We start from the raw sequence: 22,531 nt of genomic DNA, 5'->3' as shown, positions 1-22,531 counted from the left end.
TCCTGGCATTGAGAAGAGGACATTTAGCACCAACTGGCCCTGGTTTAGGTGTCTCTACTTGCTTGGTCTCTGGCATCAGCTTCTCTCCTTGGCATGTACAGAGTGGATTCAAGCTGGTCTTCAGAGTAGCAGGCTGGAATCCACAGGCCTTCCTATTACCTCTGGTCTCTTTTGATGCTATGGGATCCTGATCCAGACCCACTATGATCCATTAGTTCTCTTACCTCTTCTGTTTTTCTGTCTTCCTTCTGAGCTTGAGAATTCTCAGCTACTTTATCTGTACCACTGTATAGTATACCAGGGCCTGGGAGACTACCCAGACCTGCCTCCAATGTGTCTCCCTACAACTGTTTCATGGCTCCAGTCTCATGGGTTGGATGCCTTGCAGGCTTGTATACGTCCTGACATTCTCAGATTCCTTCTGAGCCTATCTGGGGCATTTGGTTTATGAAAGGAAAGAAGGGAATTAGACAATAGCTTAAGGACAATAGTCAAGTTTGGAAAAGGATTTTCCAGAACAGAGGATAATGAGGAAGGTTTTATGCACTCATTTACTTATTTATTCATGCATTTAATAATATTGTGTGTTAAATACTGTGTTGATTACATAAATATAAGCAAGGCATGGTCCATACTTTTAAGGAATCGTCAGTTGATATAGAATATTTAATAGACTCTTTAGTGTTTACTGGACATGCTAGAGACATTTTTGAAAATGTGATAGATATCTGTATAGAAAGGCAAGTTCACATGGGGATTTAGAAAAGTTTTTCTTAGAAATTCTAATGCTGTCTTGAAGGATAACTGGGCTATCATCAACAGTTGAAAGAACAGGAACAATGAAAATAAAAATATGGTAGCATGAAACAGCATTGAAGAGGTACAAGTACACTGTAATGTAGAAAAGTTGGAGCAAAGCATGTGAGGTGAGGAAGAATCAGAAGCAAAAAGGGAAGGGTAGAAGATGAATCATGAAATGAAGAAGTTGGGACTTTATCCTGCAAGAATTGGGGAGCTACTGAATCTTTGAATCAAGGCAAAGACATAATTACACTTACTTGAAGAGAGCTTATAATTGTCAATAATGTAGGGGAGGGACTTGAAGAAGTCAAGGTTTGAGGTAGGGCAGCCAACAGAAAATGACGAGGCTGTGAATTAAGAGAGTAATAATGAGGGGGGGAAAAAGGTGATAGCAAAGAGAAATTATCAGTAGAAAACTGAGAGATTTGATGACTTGTTAGTGTTGTGGATTAAGAAAAGGAAGAATTTGTTGATAACCAAAATTTTGGTTGTAGGATAATGGTGAGATTTGTTGGAAAAAAAAAGATATGAGATAAGGAATAGATTTTATGAGGTATGTTGTTAATTTTTTTTAACATATAGGCTGTTCAGATGAAGTTATTCATTAGCTAGTTGAATAGGTGAGAATCTCAGAGTCCAGATTTGAACTAAATGTATAGATTTGGAAGTCAGAGCGTACAGATTGTACTAGGGTCTGTGGTAGTCTTTGCATTCTTACCTGTCTTTTGGTTGCAACCAATAATTTGGTCAGACCTGAAATTCCTTATGAAAATTATCTTAAAGTCTTACATTCATATTCTAATATGCAAGGTTGTTGATGAGGTATTTAATTTCCATTTTGGTCTTATTCCTTTTTATGCAATTTGATTTTCTCTTACTTCCTGGAAAGTCTAAAAAGCAGAAAAGAGGGGCTGGGTTATGGCTCAGTGGTAGCGTGCTTGCCTAGCATGCATGAGGCACTGGGTTCGATCCTCACACCACATAAAAATAAATAAAATAAAGTCCATCAACAACTTAAAAAATATTTTAAAAAGTCAGAAAAGAGAAAAACAAAGATAGAAAGATGGTAATATCAGCAACTGAGAGGTTAAGGAGAAGAAATGAAACTTATAAAACAATTGGAGGAAAAAATGTCAAAGACCCAGGAAAGTATCAAGTACTTAAAGAGAGAATCAAAGATTTTCTAGAAAGGAGTGATCAACTTAGAATTCCAGAAAGATCGAGTAGAATCAGTCTGAAATGGACCAGTGGAAGTTGGCCATCTGTAGGGCATAAGTGAGTTTCACCAGTTGAAAACTGAATAGGGGACTTCCCCTTCAGAATGGAAGACGACACACACATCTATTTCCTTCTCTTCCTAATGAGATGACTGGAAGGATTATGATGGGGACTAACTCCATAACAGTCCTGAGAATAGGGAGGAGAGGTCATCAGTCTACCAAATATTTGAGAAATTTCTGGAAAGCTGAATGTAAACAGGCTTTATACTTTGAGACTAATCAGAGCCAAATGAGCTCAAAACCAGAGCACCCACAGAAAGTTGAAGGAAGCTGCTCTTCCTGTGGGACCTAGAAAGACTCTGAGATTAGATCAAAGACAATTGCCAGTCAAATCCAGAGGAGGTATGGAAGATATCATTCATGTATATGGGCAAACATGTGGAACTGTGTACAGAAATAGCTTCTGAGATGCCGGGCCCAGGAAGGTAAAATAAGAATTCTCCAATAGGACAAATTTATAGATCTGAAAATTTTGATCAGAGATACAATGTGCTAGTTAGAGCAATTTGCTATGATTGAAGGATTGAAACCATGTAGCCTAAGTACACAGTATTATAAAGCCTACAGTGGTAAACAATGATGCCCTAGCCCTTTATATTCACTCATCGTTCATGCACCAACTCATCCAAAACAATTTCCAGTCCTGCAAGCTCCATTCATAAGTGCCATATATAGTTGTATCATTTTGTAACTTTTATGCCATATTTTTACAGTACAACTCTATGCTTAGATGCACAAATGCCCTTGTGTTACAATTGCCTACAGTATTTACTGCAGTAACATGCTGTAGAGGTTTATAGTCTAGAAGGAGCAGGACATACCATATAGTCAACAAGTAGTAGGTATGTGATCTGTTTGTGTATCTACACTTTATGATGTTTGCACAGTGATGAAATTGACTAACATATTTCTTAGAACATAGACTCATCATTGAGCAACACATACTGTATTTGCAGCAGTTTTCCATGCCCTCAAGTTCCTCAGAGGTGAGGCAGATGATTCTGAATGGATAGTTGCATATACAATGCATTACAGGAAAAGAATACTGAGCTGAGAAAAATTAAAGATTCAATAATGAGCAAAAGTGTGCCTGTGTTTTGTCTCTGAAGGGATTCGATCTCTATTTTCCAAAGCTATTTGCTATACAAACAGAAAATACAATATAAAAGAGGATAGGCAATGACTCTTTCACAAGATGTGAAGAAATGTAGAAGAATTATCGGGGAATTATCACTCAACAATATACAAATATAATTTTTACACCATCTTAGCTTCTCATAAAATTTCCCACTAACTTGACATTTGTTGATGGCTCTTGATTAACCTGAATGACAAGGCTGGGACCAAATCCATTCAATCTGTCTCATTCAGCATTTCATTTAGGCTACTATCAACAGAACTGAAAGCGAAAGAATGATAACAACCTTCAGCATTGATCTCAACCATGCCCTCTAGGATTCTGGACCCAACCAGCTTAAAAAAAAAAAAGTCTCATAAACTACCCAGGGGCAATGGTGAGTAAATATAAAGGGCTAGGGCATTATTGTTTACCACTGTAGACTTTATAATACTGTGTATACTTTATAATACTGGATACATTACCAATTGCAAACTTTGTATTGAACACAAACAAAAAATTAGGGTAATTCTATAATCCATAACAACTCTGGCCTATGAGTTGAGGCTTCCCTAAATACCTGCTACAGTCTTCTACAATTTCTGTCATTGATGGCTTCAGATAAATTCAAGGACAAATTTTTGTACTACCTCTTACAATTAAATGATTCCTACTATATGGGTAACTGCTCACAAAGTGTGAATATTGATTCAATTATCTCTTTGTGAAGCTCCCCAATTAACTAAGGATAGCCTCATTTAGCAGAGATCTTTCCAGTTATATAAGGGCTGCATGACCTACTGACAGGTTTCCTTAAATATTTGAAAGTCTTTTAAATTACCCCTAAGACATATGCAATTCATGGTGTTTGTGGGAAGAAGGCAAATATTACCTAACTTCTAAACAAGAAGCACAGTGCCAGGGACACATAATATATCCCTAGGCCTATATAAAATATCTAAAATTGCCTACAGTTTGGGGGAACTTTTGCTTTGTGGGACCTGGATCATTGTAGGGTTCAGGTTGATTGCCTCCCATATGACTTCCAAGTTGGCTGGAACTTTAGCTCTCATAATTGAGCCCAGTTCTTTATTTTGGAGGGACTGTCTAAGAGAAGTCAAGTCCAACCTGTCCTGTGTATTCTTCCCATCAGCAGCCAGGCAGCCTTCATTCATCACCCCAGGACTAATGGCTATTCGAATGGCGGTGAGGAAGGTCTCCAGATATGTCAATAGTAGCCTTGTGTGGGAAATGCAAGAGCTTGGCTGTCTCCTCGCATTTCTAATAGTCTTTTCAGTAAGGTTAAGGGAAATGGTGATCAGATAATGGTCTGAGCCATCTTATGAAGAAGGAAGACCCAGGAGTCAATTAAGTTTAAGGTACTTATACGGATTTGGAGAGCTGAATTAGGGCATTTTGTGAGGAAGGTTCCTGGAGTCATTCTGCCAGATAGAGTTCATTAGCATTTGTTCATCTCCTGTGCTCCAAGGGTCTGAGGTATTTCTTCCCTAGATGTAAGGGTGGCTGTCCTCCTTTGTCTGGGGTGTCTCTTTTCAGTAACTCCAACACCTTCTTTTCCTAATCATCACCACACAGACCGATTACCAAAATTGACCACTCTGGACCATAAAATAAATCAACAGAATATATTCTTTAATTATATTGGAATTAGGTAATAAATTAGTAACAACAGAAAAACTGGAATTTAATTTATAAATCAGTAACAAGTGTTTGGAAATTGAATAACCAATCTCTTTAAAAATCATCTTTAAGTGAAGGATTTTTAGTAGAAACGAGAAAATATTTTGGATGAAATGATCGTGAAAGTATAGCATACCCAAACTTGTCAAGGGATCATGACAACCAAACAAAGTTTGCAGTCCTCCTATTGGCTCATTCAACAGGTACTACAAACATTAAACAGACAATATTATGTTACAAACAATTATATGACAATCAGTTGGAAAATTCTGAACAAACATAGCTTCCTAGAAAAAAATTACCAAAATAAACTCAAATGTAATTTTTAAAGTATGAATAGTTCTGTATGAATTGAAGAAGTAGAATCTATAAGTTAAACATTTTTTTTCTGACAGAAAATTACAGGCCCAGATGTCATCCCTAGTGAATTTGAACATTCAGGGAAGAAATAACATCGGCCTCCAAAGGTTAGAAAATTTAATGGATGATTACAACATCTCTAAATAAGCAAGACTATCAAGGTCTCAGGACTTGTAAGTATTGAGGTGTGACTCAGTTCTCTGATTTTATAAAACTGTCAAAGCAAAAAGAACATGGAGTGAGAGGAGTGAATTAAGGAAATCATAAACCTAACTACAACTATGCAACCAGCTGCAGATATGTACACTACAACAGCTACCTGTTTTCTATTTTTATTTTTTTCTTGATACATTTTCCTTGTTCTATTCTCAAAATAATTTTTCTTGTTGTCTCTTTTCTCCCTCTTATTTTACACAGAATCAATTGCTTGTGGGTAACCTGGTGATTTACAGATTACAGAATATACACAGAGAATCATGGCATAACAGCAGGAGAAAATAAAATGGTCTGGAAATAAATTTAGACTTGGTGCTGAACACAGTAGCTGAGGAATCATGGCAAAGGACAGGAAAGTAAGAAGTCAATTCTCCTGGGGCATGGTGGAGCATGCCTATAATCCCAGCGGCTTGGGAGGCTGAAACAGGAGGATCTCAAGTCAAAGCCAGCCTCAGCAAAACCAAGGCGTTAAGCAACTCAGTGAGACCCTGTCTCTAAATAAAATACAAAATAGGGCTGGAGATGTGTCTCAGTGGTTGAATGTCCCTGAATTTAATCCCTGGTACCTTAAAACAAAAGTCAATTCTCGCCCAAACATTGGACTTCTCACTGTTGAGCTTAGGTTCTTCCAATTCTGTGAAGCATCCAGAGTGCTTATGGGTCATCTTCTGTCAAGGACTCTTTGGAGCACCTGGAAGTGAAAAGTCCAAAACAGTGACCTGTGCTAACATGGTCATCATTGGTGTAATGAAGGGTATTTTAAAATAAAAGTTGCAGGTGGTATACACAGTTATGAGAGAATGGAGCGCAGAGGGAGCTCCCTCAGGTCACTGAGGATCACACCCAAGGCAACATGTCTGAGTAATTCCTTCTGAACAAAGCATAGCTCAGTGCTATTCCTGGATCTGAGCCTATGTTGGGGTTTGATAGTGATCATGTTGGGGTTTGATAGTGATCATGATTACACATCAAGAGATAATTGAGTGAACAAAAGGATTAGCATCATACTATATGTATGAGCCCAAAAATGTGTTTGAAACAGCTGCAATGAGGAGTCCTGGAACACAGCCATGATAACAGACCAACATATTCTGGCCCCCAGGACAGAGTCGGCTGTTTGATGAACTTAATAAAAGTGTTGTGTTTTCTGATACTGCTGCTCCGAAAAGATCAAATCCCTCAAGAGCAGAGAAGCTAACGAATGAGGTTCGAAGCAAGCCCTCACTAACTCAAAAGGGAAGTCCAAGCCTGAGAACAGTGGCCAATGACCAACTCAGAGACATGGGTGGTTCCCCACAAGCAGCCTGAAGTTTCATTATTTTCTTGGCTGAGCTCAAAAAGCGGTACTTCTGGTCACCTGTCATAAGCAGGAGATTTGTATCTCAACAAGAGAAGATTTCCATGTACTTGGAAAATCCCCATCTTGTTACCAAATATTGTGAAATAACAATAGATAGCACATTTTCTTTCTTCCCAAGAAGCTGAAGTATTGTTTTTACATACATCTTAATCTTAAAACAACCCCTTGGAGCTATGGGGAAGGAGAGGATTAAATAAATACCTTTGGCATATGGAAAACTCAAGATTTGAAAAAACGAAATGGCAGAGATATTGGAATAGAAAGCAGTGCCTCCAGTGGCCAACCTAGACTTTTCTTAGTTTTGGTTTCTTTTTTTTTTTTTTTTTTAATTGCTTTTATTTTTTAAATATATGACAGCGGAATGCATCATGATTCCTATTACACATCTAGAACACAATTTTTCATATCTCTGTATATAAAATACGTTCACTCCAATTCATGTCTTTATGCATGTACTTGGGATAATGATGTCCATCACATTGTACCCTCATTGCCAACCTTCTGCCCCTCCTTTCCCCTCCACTTCCATCCAAGGAAAATTCATTTCACAACCTAATCTTCAGACTCCTTTGGGTGTCCTTTTAGTCTATTTGGGCTGCTACAGCAAAAATACCATATACTGGGTGGCTTATATACCACAGCAATTTCTTAGAGATCTAGAGAATGGGAAGTCCAAGATCAAGGGGTTAACACATTCAGTGTCTGGGAGTCTCCCTCTGCTTCATAGACAGTGCCTTTGTGCTATGTCCTTACATGGTGGAGAGGGCAAACCAGCTTCTTTGGGCCTCTTTCACAAGGGTATGATCCCACGCATGAGGGTTTTCCCTCATCTTCTAATAATCTCCTAGTGGTCTCACCTCTTACTACCATCACCTTGGGAATCAGGCTTCAATGTATAAAGTTGGAAAAGAAAAAAAGATACAGATCATAGGAGATGGAATCAAAGCCATTTGGAGACTCACCCAAAGCTCAGTGAGTAGATCTGATGTATCTAAAGGGTTAATCTGTCACCCGTGACAGTGACTGGTTTTTGGAATGGGCATACGACCAAAGAGAGATTTTTCTGGAAGCTTCTGAGGAAGTGCTTTCTGACTTTTAAGACAGAACGATAGGAAAGCAAACACTCCCCCACTGAATTGCTACTGGCAGCCATCCCACAGCCCCAGGAGGAACTGCCTTATGACACTGTGGACAGCAGTGTGGAAGATGAAAAGACACTAAGTCCTTGATGACATGGCTGAATTTCTGGATCTAGTGAAGCTGAAGCCCAGCCTAATTCTTGTTTTTTTCTCACATGTAAACTAAAGGGAAACCTTATTTTATAAGCTAGTTTGAGTTGGTTTTCCTATTGCTTAAAGCCGAAACCATTCTGATGTAGAAACACTCAGAAAAAAAAGCTATGCTTACATGCTAAAAGAGCCTATCTCTCCAGTTCCAGATCTTTCCTTCCAGCCTCCATGCAACCCAACCAGGACCTGGTATTTCTAATTCCAACAGCCCAGGAGGCAGACGCTTCATTCCCAGCGTGAGACTCTCCATAGCCCTCTTTTGCCCACACCATTCCATAGTCATGGTCCTAGCCACTAGGTATCCCAGCTTGTGATGATCCCCACCCTTATTAGAAAACCCTCTATGTGGAGGTTGGCCTAAGGTCTCACTGGGGACAGAGCACCAATGTGTTGTTTTTGTTTTTGTTTTATCACGGACTATGAGCTGCTGGATGTACCTCAAGTCTTACTCTTGATACTTGTTCTTAGGAGAAAGAAAAAGAAGATCGCACTGTCCACACCATTGTCACCTCCCAGCCCTGCAGTGATTTTTCATTCTCTGTAAGCTTTCCAGTCTCCTGTGAAAACAGACCTCCTCCCCTAGCATCCCTGGGTCCAGGTGCTCCAGACTGGATGGCCTCTCCAAACCTACCTGAAAGGGCTCTACGTGTCCGGAGCTGAGCTTGCAAAGGCAGCTTCTCAACTGGGAACAAGAGATCCAAGTGACAAAAACTGCCTGCTGAGTCTGGGGTGCCCGTGTGTCACAGAGCTCCACAGGAACCCAGGTCAGGGAAGTGGGGACCAGAGCAGAAGGGCAGGGAAGAGTAAACCTTTGGTAATGTTACAGAACCCATTCAGGAGCCGGGTTGAGGGTGGAAGCTAGATGGTTTCATCATGGGAGTGAAGAAACGGGAACATTGGCTTTGAAGGTAGGCAGAGTGGAATTGACTAGCTTTGCTACCTTTGGCAAAATTCTTACCTTCTTTCTCCTGTACTAATGGGCCAATGATCATTACCTCTTGAGATTATTTTAAAATTTTCAAAAAAAAATTTATAAATAATAATTATATGTATTCATGGAGCAAAGTGATTTAAGTCATGCTAATTAACATCGACAGTCTCACCTACTTATTTTGTTTTTGTGAAGGTGCTTCAAGTCGACTCTTGCATCAATTTGGAAATAAATATATATGCTGTTCTGAAGGGAAAGAAGACTAAACACCAAAGTTACACTTTCTTCGTTAGAGGCCCTCTTTAGGATCCTGTGCCTTCTTTTCTTTGATGTGAAATTGATGACCACTCAGGGGAGTGTCAGACTTGGTGTTGGAATACTACACGATTTAAAGGCACATTCCCCAAAGGAAAAAGCACCAGTGAGAAATCTGGTAATCAGATTCAAGACTCAGCTCTGTGAACTGTGTTGCTGGCCTCCTCACCTTCTCTGTGCTCATCTCCACTGTAAAGGACAGTGTCCAATCAAATCATCTCTAAGTCCCCTCTGGGATTCACTTCTAAGGAGACTCTAAAGGTTTCAGAAAAGAAGGGGACAACTCTGGGCATGCCTGGCAAGAGCCACAGCTGGATGTGATTTCATCGGCACAGAGCAACTTTCCTGGCCCCTCTGAGCACTCCCTGAGGCTTCTCCATCCTTGGTCACTGGTCCAGCAGAGCTTGGCACTTTCATCAAACCCTTCTCTCTCCCCTTCCTCAAGAGGAAGGTGCCTTGGTCACCCCTTTAAAATGGACCAAATGTTGTTTTTAACTATGTACTTCCACAATTATTTAAGGACTGAGTATTCACCTAATTATTTCTTCTCTTTCATTCTGTCAGTTCCAATTAGAGGATCCCATTAGTATTTCTGCTACAGCAGAATTTAACCAATCCAGTAACAGCCCTTCTGAATATGCCCTGTGACCGTCTCCTCTTGCCTGACCTTCACTGTCTTTATGGAAATGGTCCCTCTGTGTCTGTGTCCACCTAGATGCAAATGCCCTTCTCATTTTCATCTTGAGCCATTCAAATGATTTCCAGATAGCATGGTGTCATGGGCTGTCTCTTCACAGAAAGGTGTCTTTCTCACTGGCTGCCCAGGGTGACATCCTGTTTTTCTACTTCTTTCCCAATTGACTCCAAAGCTGGGCTCTTTCCATCACAACTGCAAGCTTGGAAGTGGAGTAAGCATAAGGAGCACAGGCCGTGTGTGTTGAGAAATCCCAGGTGAAATGTGCTGAAAGTGCAGATTTCTGACCTCAGGCATGATGCCAGAAAGAAGTTTTAATGTCCAAATGTTTTATGCTTGAAAGATAGGCCGTTGTGGTTGTTGGTTTAAACCTGCATAGGACACAGGAAGCAATCTGATAGCCCACGGACTGCAACCCATAAGGTAATTCAAAATCACTCCGATTGAGGCCAACAATTACGCTGAAGATTTCATGCTCTCTAGAGATTATTGCTCAAAATAGGTGAGCAGTGTAAAGAGTCACTCCCCCAGTCCTACATTCAGCTTAGTACACATATGAAAGGCAAATCCAAGAACTTCAGTATTAGAATAAGCAAAGAATTTAAGTATTAACATAACCAAAAGTCAAAAACCAGGGCTGTTCGTGGTGCTGCAAACCTGTAGCCCCAGCAACTCGGGAGGCAAAGGCAGGAGGATTGCAAGTTTAAGGTCAGCCTGGTTAACTTAGACTGTCTCACAATGAAAAACAGAAAGGGCTGGGGATGTAGCTCAGTGGCAAAGCACCTCTGGATTCAATTCTCCAGTACCAAAAAAAAAAATTTTTTTTAAATAGGATTATTCTATTATATGCAACATTTCCTGGTCTTATTTACTTTTCAAAAAATTTTAAATCCTCAAATTAAAAAGGTGGATATGATCCTCTTATTCTTTGTTAACTGCAAAGGAAAAAAAATCGATTTCTGCCCCTGTGACATTTTCCCACTGTCTGATCTTCACCGTGACACAGTGCGGCATTCACAATCTTCTTTTTAGGATATGTTTCAAATCTAAACGCTGAGAAGGTGGCTGAAACATGGTTAGAGCCTCTCTGAAAATATTATTTAATTCAACACATATTTACTGAAAATCTCTACAGAGCATACCAAGATGAGTAAGACAGTATTTCTCCTCGCAGGCCTAAAGCGTTAAAAGACACATATCTAGGCAAGTGGCTACCTTAAAACATAGATAACAAACAGTATAGAATAATGTAGGAGGGTATTTTGAATGCCCCCCGATCATCTGGCAGAATCTTATGATGGGAGAGCCATCTGCTGAGCCCTGATTCATGATTCCCGCATTTAGAGGTGATAGGAGAATCGTCACATGGGGAGCCCTGGTTAAAAAAGGGAAATGTAGACACATGTAAAAGGCAAAACATAGTCTGTACATTGTGTCTGGAGAATAGGCTTTAGTAGACTTAACGGCCGGGTTAGAAGACAGTGAATGCCCATCTGGCAATTTTTCCATCCCAGCTGGTCACTCAGTACTGTGCAAGGGAATCATCCACCAAGTTTGTGTAAGTAACCCCAGCAAACACAGTCTTAGGTTGCACACAATAAAAGCAATTCCATGGAAGCCAGGTGCAGTGGCATACTCCTATAATCCCAGAGACTTGGGAGGCTGAATGAGGCAGGAGGATCACAAGTTCAATGACAGCCTCAGCAAAAGCAAGGTGCTAAGGAACTCAGTGAGACCCTGTCTCTAAATAAAATACAAAATAGGACTGGGGGTGTGGCTCAGTGGTTGAGTGCCCCTGAGTTCAATCCCTGTTACACCCGCCTCCAAAAAATAGAAAAGAAAAGCACTCCATAGAAAATCAACACCCAATGAAATCAGAATCAGCCTTTTAGAGAACCTGCCCTTAAACATTCAACTTAGGATCTGATTGGAAGCCATTCTTTTTTCTTTGTCCATGGCTGACCTTATTAGTTGTATCTCTTCCAGGAGGACTCATGCAGGATCCTGTGCTTTCTTTCCAGCTACTCTGAAGGTTAACAACCTACACCATTGAGATGCCTTCCTGAGATCCTTCTGGGGATTTCATAGTCCCCATAATGCTACATTTTAAATCCTACCATCCCAAACATATCCTTTACGTTTGATGAAAATATTCCCATCTATTTTTACACAACGCAGGAAGATTCAAACAACAAAAACTTGATTTTATTTCTCTAGGTGAGTGAAAAGAACCTGCAAGATCAGTGGCACACTCTAAAAGGCGCTCGCCAGAGGCAGTGGGGTTTATGGATAATAGGATGGGTCCCGGCTGTTGGAGAATTTTACAATGCTCCAGGCAAGAGGTAACAAGAGCCTGAATTAAAGCAGGAAGACTTGAAAGAAGGGGAAGATATGGGAGGCGTTTAGGAGACAGGATCAAAAGGGTTTAGCAACTGATTGAAGGTGAGAGAGAGGAGGGCGGAATGGTGAAGTAGCTTCCTAAAGGTGTGTGGCCGAGTTACTGAAGATGATAATACCACTTCCCTGGGAAGACAAACCCAGGACAAGTAGAAATTCTGGGAGGGGATAGCTTATTTTAAAAAAATAACAATATTCTTGACCTCTACTTGTTGGATTAGTTATAATTAGGATGACCCTGTAATGTTATCATTCAAACTGGGTCACCCAGGACAAACAGGTCTAAACCAAGATTGTCCCCAGTGGGTCCAGATGTGTAGTCTCTTTATAATACTGTTCAGTCTCACTCATTTGGGGGTTAGTGTGAATGAAACTTCCTCCCAGTTCAATTAATGTTGGTATCCTGAAATTATACGGCACCCCAGAAATTTATACAGTATAGTTTCTCAGAAAGTTCTCTCTACTTCATTCCTGATGTCCTGCCTCTGCTGACACAATCTCTAGAACAGGGGACTCACTCTGACATTTGTTCTATTTTTGGACATTGTGTTCTTACTACCTTATATATTAGCCAAAATTAGTTTCCCTGTAAACTCCACACATTGGCACTAATCATAGTTCTAATAATAATGATATCATCAATATTAAAATAACTAACATTTATTGACCATCTACAAAGGGCCAAGCTTTACATGAATAACTTTTGAAATCTATTTACATTGCTATTTACATTACAAGTCTACTTACATTGCTTTTGCAGATGAGGCAGCAGCGGACATTGACAGGGAATGTTATTAGTAAGCACATACCACTAAAAAGTAGAAGAACAGAATTGGAATTAGATTTTTGTCTTCGCAGTCCCAAAGCCCATATGCTTTCAGAAATAACACATTTCTGCATGTCAGAAGAGTTTGCCTCTGGAGGAATGCAGACTAAGAAAAATCTCTCTTCCATACACCAGTCTTTATGATATTAGAAATAATTGTCATCTGTGCTTTTGCTGACCCTGATTCTCAGTTCAACATCTGCCTTGCCAATAAGACAACCACTTTTTATTTTTAACATGTCTGCATTGCTCTTGACAAGTTTTGACTTAGCAATGTGCCTCTTGAAATATGATGCTCACAACAAAACCCAACATTTGAGGGTTTTCCCAAAGAGCACAATGGTAACAAGCCCCTCAGCTTGCTCTGTTCTGGGCACTAGGATGCAAGATAAGACACAGTCTCGGAGGGTTGTTTTTCCCCCTTTCAATTCCCTTTCATTGATCAGTTTGCCACATGCTGTCAGATTGTCAGTTACTCCAATGGCTCAGAATGGAAGGTGTGGCACCTTGATATGATCCATCACTTAAATGTAGGTTTTAGTGATGGTGGATGCAAGAGACAGCTGTCATTTCTGCTCATCAGAATCTCCTCTCAGTGGCAGTGTTATTTCTTTACACTTTTACCCTTTATTCCAAAGGCCAGCCAGATCCAGCACTGGGTTCCAGTAGCAGACTCCATAGTCTGGATTTACCCAATTTATTCCAACCTCCTGCCTCAGTGGTTGGTATAGGAATGAGCAGAGTGAGCTAGTGACTATATCAGTTGGCTGTTGTTATAATCATATCATGCAAATTATTCCAAAACTCAGTGGCTTATGAACAAAAGGCATTTATTTCTTGCTCACATTTCTGCGGATGATTGAGGTTTGACTAATTAAGTTGGATTGCGTGGTATCAGGCCAATGATAATAATTATCATTGCGTGGTATCAAGCCAATGATAATGTCTAGGGCTGCTCCATGTGTCTTTCATCTGCCTTGCACAATTTGTCTTTTATACAAGGCATGTTTTCTTATAGTAAAAGGCAGGGGTGCAGCAAGAGGGCAAACTCAACTGTGTCTGTCCAGCTCCTCTTTTGTATTGTATTTGCTGATATCCCATTCACCAAGAAAGTCACATGGTCAAGTCATGGCCAAGGAGATAAGGAAACACTGCCAACCATGAAGCCATAACAAAGACCAATAAATAACTCAATCTACCACAATGATACAATTTAGGCAGTGGGATTCAATTATAGACTTCATTTTAGTTCTCCAAGAAACAAACACTATTTCCAATGAATAGGATGCTATGATGAAGTAAGTCTAACATTTGGGACCACCATTTAGAGTCATAATTGAGTCACTCCAGAGAAAGGAAAGCCTACAGATGGAGACTGGTGGCAAGGACTGGTCATCCCAATTCAAACTTTTCCTGAAGTCGGAGCTGCCTGCTGAATATTGTTCAATTTTGTAAGCCAATACATCTCCTATTCCCTAAATGTAACAAGCTTATAGAGAAATCACTTAAACTGATGGAGTTGGGCTTTCTGTCACTTAACGACAAAAGAGTCTTAACACTGATAGTAAATGAATGAAGACAATTTGTCTTCAAAACTGAGCTATAGCAAATGATGATTAAGCCTATAGCTACTCTGGCCAGTGTTTATATAGAGCATACTACTAGCCTCTTTATCCCTGTTGAAGCCCTTTCTAGGTGGAATGCAGGTGTGCAACACTCAACACTAGACCATTTCATCTTGTTCCTCAAACACCTTTTAAAATAATCACCAATCATGAGTAACCTATGTTGATTTTCAATGATAATTATTACATCAGAAAGACTTTTCACCTTACTTGACTCCAAATATTTCTTCATGCATGAAGAAAAAGCAACTGAACTTAAAATCCTCAGGATAAAAGCTCAAAAGAAGCAGTTAGTATTTTTCAAGCATTAAAAAAAAAGGTTTTATGATCATGTTGCACTCTTGACTTGTGCAACTGAGGTTTTGCCTTGACTATTTAAGAAACAAGAAGATGTGGTCAAAACAGCACTTGATTTCAGAGCTCGGTAGCTTTATCCAGACCTAACACATTAATCTCTCTAAGTCTCAGTTTCCCCATCTGTAGAAAAGGAATAGTTTTTATCTCCTATGATTTACAAGGCTTTTATAATAAACCTGAGATAACGAGTATGAATAAGATCTTTTCAGTATTTTCCTATATTAAAATTATTTCCTAAATGTAACAAGCTTATAGAGAAGCCACTTGATTTGAGCACTTGGATGTTTTTTGTAATGCTTTATAGTAAACTGTCCCTCCTGATTTATTGGCCAGCATGGCTCATATGTCCAATTGTTAAGCCAAACACTGGCAAAAGGACAGTTAAGATTAGCTCAGAGCGGACCTGCCTTGTACCCAACACCATGTGCAAGAGCCAGCATACCCAAGGAAGACCTCGGCTTATTTCTCAATAAAGAGGAAAGGCTCTGAGGGTGGTGTCTTGTACAGCATTTACCAAACTCCACTGCCCAGTGCCTATTATGTCTCGGAATCTCTCAAGACTCTCTAACTTGCAGGACAAGAGGGGCAATATCTTATCACCAGCACTCAGTACCATTTCTGAAGCCAGTGGGAACTGAGTAAGCACTTATTGAATTATATTATCAGATTTTTAAATCCATTTCAGCTCTAAGGCTCTAGAAATATCTTTTGGTGGCAGATTGACAACCGTTTCTGCACTTCTCTCTGTGATGGGTGGAGACCAAGCAGGGGGGGAAGAAACACCCCCAGGTATGTGTAAAACTCCTATTGGATTTCTGTGAGGCTTTGATTTTTAGAATGATTTCATTTCCCTGCCTCCTTTACATTATTATCTAAAACCTTTAGAACTAATTAGAAGTGGGAGGATCAAAGATGATATATTTTGAATTTGCTTCCCGCCTCACCCACTTAAAGTAAAGAATCCTGCATAGCCCATTAAGCTGGAGGTTCTTGCTGACAGGAAGGAAGCCATCTGGTGAACAACTTCTGTTAATTATGTTGGAACATACTAACGAGAATAAAGAACAGCCCTTAATGACCTTCCCCTTGGTGGCAGAATCCACTGCAGAGTAGACAGTCATGGCTCAGAGCCAAAAGCTAATGGTTAGTATTGGCACTGAACACTCAGGCTCGCTAGGACTTAATAATCTCCTCTTGGTGGAGAAAGTATTTTAGGCATTCACAGCATAAATCCTCTACCACCTGCATGTAACTGAGCTCCAAAATAGTCATTTAGGGCATTATTTGGAATCCCTTAGTAAATGCGAATCCGGGTGTTACCTTCTCTGTATCTTTCTTTGCTTTGGGATACATCAAATGAGACCAGACAAAGGTTTACATTTTGTTTCAACCAATAACAATATTTAAATGTTACTTGGCAAAGCACAGAGGCAATTATTGCATATCCCAGAGGGATAAAGATACACAAAAATAATTATCCTCATTATGACCTGGATGAGTTCATCATTGAGAATAATATTTCTAATTCCACTTTACCCTTAAAAATCCAGACAACTCTACATCACCCATGCAAAAAAGGCAGAGTTGAAGTTTTGGGATTTACATCATGAATTAGCTATAGGTGTCGAAACATCCCATATTTTTTATTTCATTTATTTATTTTTCCCTACTTGGTTTGAGAAAGATTTTTAAAGTAGCTTACGTAGTATGATAAGATTAAAGTTTAAAACTATTTAATTTTAAGATCATAAAAATTTTAAGATTTTAAAAGTTAATTTTAAAGAAAGTTTAGAAAAAGGGGTAGAAAAATAAATTCAAAGCAGGATTGAGGCTAGTGTACAAATATGTACGCCATGAAATTCTATACCTTCCTGGAGGTGGGCCACAAACTTGGCTCTAAGCTCCTAGTGGCCCACTTAGAAAAGGCAAATACTTGAGTGGGTACTTGGTGGGCTCAGGAAAAAGTTTTACAAACATCTCAAACATATGTGTTTCTTAGTATTTAAAGATTGTTAAGCTTATTCTCTCATACATCCACAGTATATATGCAGGAAATTTTTTAAAAAGAACAGAAACAATCCTAGAAACTGCTGCTTCAAATCAGGTGGGAAATGTTATTTTAACAGAAATCTTAAATAAAAGGTTCATAGCTTCAAACTGTCAACATTTCACTCTAAGTCGTAACAAATCTGTAAACAATATAAATCTGTAATATATTAAAGTTTAATAACTTTAGATATTAGCCAAGAAAGTGTTTTATATATAGTTTCTGGATATATATTGAAGGCTTTCATATGTACATCAAAACTATAATTTTTGTAGAGTCAGGTATGTCGAGAGTTTGCACAGAAGTAACAAAATAAAAGTTGTTTGTGCCTAAATCATCCCATCTGTGTCTCTTGGATAATACTCAATCCTCTACACAGCCACATGTATCAAGCAATTGGCTAAAAATCCTTGTAGACAGGATGTCTCCTATTTGCATTTGAAGTACTCTTCTGTTTAAAATATAAATGCAATTAATTTGCATTATTTATTTAATCTGTCTTTGCATACTAACGTCACAAAAACTGAAAATAAATATTAGGTCATTGTCAACATATCTCAAAATATCTTTGTGCTCAGTGAATTTGAGATTTAAAAAAAAAAAACAAAAAAACTAACCTCAATTTTGTTTGAAGCTTTTGATGCTTCACCGCCTCCCACTATCCTCTGGGCGCCCACCACATCTTTGAAGTTGGCTCATCTGGTAACAGACTTACTGAAAGCTGTAGTGCACACCTACCACTCAAAGACTTAGATGTTGTCCATGTGATAGATTTGATCAGTCCTTGGTCTCTCAGACGTGCAGCTGGTGGTGAATTCTTTTTTGCTAGTGTAATATTGTAAGTGTCTTCAGTTAAAATTAAAGCTGCCATTATATTTTCATCTTGTTCTTCAAGGAGACTGTTTCTGGACGTAGCATGTGTATACATTTTTATGTGGCAGTGCCAAAGAGATATTTTATACTACACCAAATCTTTCGTGTTCACAAATAATGGCCCAATTTAATAGAAAGTCAGTAAATAATTTAAGTTGTTGGATCTGGGCAATAGCCGGTCTCCTAGAATTATTGGTAAAAATAAAAATATGACCCTCTTTGGCAGTTTTATGCTACAGATGCTGCATTTAAGATGACAGCATTGAAATCCAGAAAAACATGTGGGATTTATAGAAATTCTCTCCATGTCCAGATTGCCTGGCCTCTCCAAGTCAAAATGTCACTTCTGAAACACATCATTTACCAGTCCTCCAGCAAAACAAACAATCCTTAGAAAAGTCCCCCATGGAACCAAGGGGGTAAAGAGTAATAGAGTTGGAATGTCATCACCATCAGGAGAGAAAGGAGCTTCAGAGACTGCCAGCATTTTATGGAGAAGTCAAAAAGGGAAAGGAACTAAAATTGAATATCAGACAGAAAAAGACTTTGAAACAATGAAATGAACTTTCAACCATACCACAAACATGTATCTTGGGGGAGACACGGGGTGTGGCTGGGGAGATTGAGGATACTATTGAACAATAGAATATTTTGACCCTATTCTGTGAAGAAATATGAGAACTCCAGGGATCAGAGAACTATTCTAAAGATTGATGCTTTGCTGTTGTCTTTTCCAACCTTGTGCAACTTTTTTTGTCCTGAGCTGGTGTTTGTGCTTTCGTCTGGGATCAGGCAATCTTGGGACAGATTCCAAGCTCCATCACCTCCAGCTGTGCTATCCTTACTGAGCAAGCTTTCAAACCTGTGTAACCTTCAGATTTCTCACCTATCAAATGGGGATACCTTTCACATTGTAAAAGGAACAAATACAAAGTATGATGAACTTCTATCAAAGTGTGTGTCCTGTAATATTCAATAAAGTATAACTGTATTACTAGTGAAAATGCACAAGAATCCTACTTCCCAACAAGGGTTATGAAATTATTCTCATTTAACACAGCAAAGTGACAGGTTAAGAGCATCCCACAAGAAATAAATCAAAATACAGGATAGAGTTAGAATTCAGCTAGTATTCTAAATAATAACAATTCCATGCCTTCTTTGAAAAGATGATGATGTACATACAAATTGTTAAGGAACAAAACTCTGACCTGAGATTCTGTTAAATGATAAAGAAAAATCCATGTAGGTAAATCTGAAATTCTCCTTTTTTTGAAAAATACATGATCATTTTTTAAATTTTGGATGATCTCTAGATTCTTGGGTAACTTGGAAGTGAAACCCATGCTTCAATTTTGCATGATCATTTTAAAAGAATGAGTAAAGGCTTTTATCTTGGTTTGGCAATTACTGTGCTTGTCTCAGAGGGAAGATATTTGACTCCCATATCTACAAACTCACCTTGTTGCAGGCAAATTGCTTAATCTCCTTGTTAATCATCTTCCCCATCCATAAAACAGCATAAGAATATTTACTTACCTCACAGGGTGTTTTTGAGTCTTTATTAATTAATGTTTAGAAGATTAAAATCCTTAGATGAAAGGAGCTGTAAAGTATAATTATTTTTGCATGCTATGTTATGGACAAGCATTTAAGATGCTATTGCTATGACAAAGGCCAATAAAGATATGCAGATCTCTGCCTCTGATGGCCAAGAAACAGCCTATAAAGTGATTCCCTGTGGAAAAGATATGAAGGGTTTCATCAGATTCTAAGTTTAGAAAGTTTCTTTTATTTATTTATTTATTTATTTAAATTTCCAGCTGCATGAGTTAGCCAGTGAAGAAGGAAAAGAATTAAAAATTCCCTCAATTTTTACAGCATTTTACCTGGGTCTATACCTGTCATCTAATCATAAGCACTCCTGTTATATTCAGTTTATTCTTTTCAAGGTCAAGTTAAGAGGGAGAAATCAGTAGTTAACAATAGGAACACAAATAAGACATTTCTCTGTATTTGCTTCTTTTTTTTAATCTTTGATATTTTTCCCTTCCATATGTCTTGTATATCAACAATTCATTCATCTTTTTTTTTTTTCCTCTTCAAGGAAATTGCCACAAACCCTATCATGGAAAGTGAAATTTTTCTACCCAGAGGCAAACTGATTGGAAAATGCCCTACTACACAGTAACCATTTTCCCCTTAAATTTTCAATGGCTTGGAGAGTTTTGTAAGACTGTATTTCAGGGTTTGATAATTCTTGGAAAACATCTTAGACTCCTCAAAGAAACAAAGAGCAGACAAAAGGATTTCTAACCAAGTAAAACACCTTACAGTTTTGGGCTAAAGTGCTCAGTGAATCACATCCCTGTCTGCTTAAAACCATCTTCCTGTAGGTTTCCAGAGACAAAGCTCTTAGCTTAGTCCCGAGACAAAGCTCATGATTTGGGGTTTTTTTCCAGTCTAGCCCTAACCCTCCTTACAGTCTCTCTGCCTACTGCCCTTCTCCTCCACACCCTCAGCCCAGATGCTTTTCCGCATCCACCTAATCCTTCTAGAGGAAGCTCAAGAGCTCACTTTGGCAGCACATCCCCAAATCGAACGATACAAAAAAATCAGAATGGTCCCTGCGCAAGGATGAGATGCAAATTTGCGAAGCATTCCATACTTTTTGGCAGAAATTCTGAAATAAAATAAATCAGTATCATCAGTTATAATAATTGGATGGTGAATCCTAGATCATCTTAATTTTTTAAAAAATAATCTCTATGTTATCTGAATGTTTTACAATAAACATGTATTACATTTATAGTTAAAAAAGAGAGAGAAAGAAATGACAAGAAAAGAAACTCATTTAAAATGCTCTCTTTCTCTTTTCATCCCAGAAAGCTAGTTACCCTATCTTCTGGGTTCCCACAGCATTCATTAACACCTGTACATTAGCAAATGTTGCATTCATTTATATTCATACATACATGCACCCAGACATATACTGCATATGTAATGATATATAAAATAATATATATCTATTAGTTATGTTAATATATTTACACTTAAATTGTTTAAATTACATTTTTGTTATATCCACTTTTTGTTCTGCTTGTATATATATAAATATACATAGTTATTATTCATTTCTCTAATTTTTCTATGAATTTATAGCTATTGGATAAATACAATAATTAGTTAAATACATTAACTACTATTAAATATATTTAAAGAAATATGTATATATTCATATAAGTATATGCTTTAGATATCTTTATTATTTTTTATTATTCATAAATTTATACTTTTATATTTAGAGTATGTTTGATTAAATATTAAATTTAAAGTAAATGTGATTGTTTAATTCTGTGTCTGCTTTAGACACTAGGCTATGACCTTCTAGGTCAGGAATTTAGAATAAAGTTTAGACTCAACTAGATATAATGATATCTACCTTTATTGAGCACTTACTTTATGCCAGACAGTAAGCTAAGTGATTCATGTACCTGATCTCATTTAATCTAGACAAACTTCTAATAGATTGATGCTGTAATTATCCACATTTATAATGAGGAAATGCAAACCCAAACAAATGAGGTACGTTGTCCCTCATCTTCAGGGCTTAGTTAGACTTTCAACTCAGATGTGGCCTTGATTCCAAATACCTGCCTTTGTGATGGGAGAAGCAGGATGAGGCCCTTGCATCCTTGTGGGTAAGACCCAGAGCATAGGAGTGAGACAACCAAGGCACATGTCCATGATCCGTTATCTCTTAGTAGTGTGGGTATAGAATGGGTCCCTGTCTTTCATGGCCACATTGTATAAGAGGTCTAGATCTGGAGTGAGTGCTAAGATGGGGAAGGAAATGCATTATCATTTAGTGAAAGAAAATTTAGACTTTGTGAAAAATGCACACTGACACTTTCCCTGAGTTAAAACTAAAGAGAGCACTGATTAAAAATTAATTTCTTATTTCTTCATTGCTCAAAATTTCTATCTTTTAGATTCTTACAACTCAAGAAAAGATAACATGAGCAGTACCTAGAATTTTATGAGAAAGACAGCAGGTTATAAATCCCAGCAGGTTATAGAATCAAAATCTGCTTCTGAGCAAGTTCTTTGGCTTTTATATGCAACTTAGCTTGAGAAGCACTCACTACTTTCTGGCCAATGTCTAAATTTGTCTGGTCCCCTTTATCGTTCCAACAAATAAGCAAGAGATGTGGAGGTTATAGGGGAAAGGTGGAGAAGAGATAGTAGGAAAACAATCAGATTCTAGTATCAGGTTTGCTATAAGCAAGATGTGTGACCTTAGACAATTTACTGACTCTGTGACTTCAAGTCGACCCGTGTC

The 22,531-nt window shown here is 38.4% G+C and overlaps 1 pseudogene; it reads left to right on the top strand.

Moving 5' to 3' along the window:
• The first annotated feature begins 20,760 nt into the window (after positions 1-20,760).
• LOC125613474 lies at positions 20,761-20,861 on the top strand (annotated as a pseudogene).
• The last annotated feature ends 1,670 nt before the right edge of the window (positions 20,862-22,531 follow it).

The sequence above is a fragment of the Marmota marmota genome, unplaced genomic scaffold (genome assembly GCF_001458135.2).
Source record: "Marmota marmota marmota unplaced genomic scaffold, marMar, whole genome shotgun sequence".
Taxonomy (NCBI): domain Eukaryota; kingdom Metazoa; phylum Chordata; class Mammalia; order Rodentia; family Sciuridae; genus Marmota; species Marmota marmota.
The sequence above is the reverse complement of the archived record's forward strand: the minus strand, read 5'-3'. Positions and strand labels throughout refer to the sequence as shown.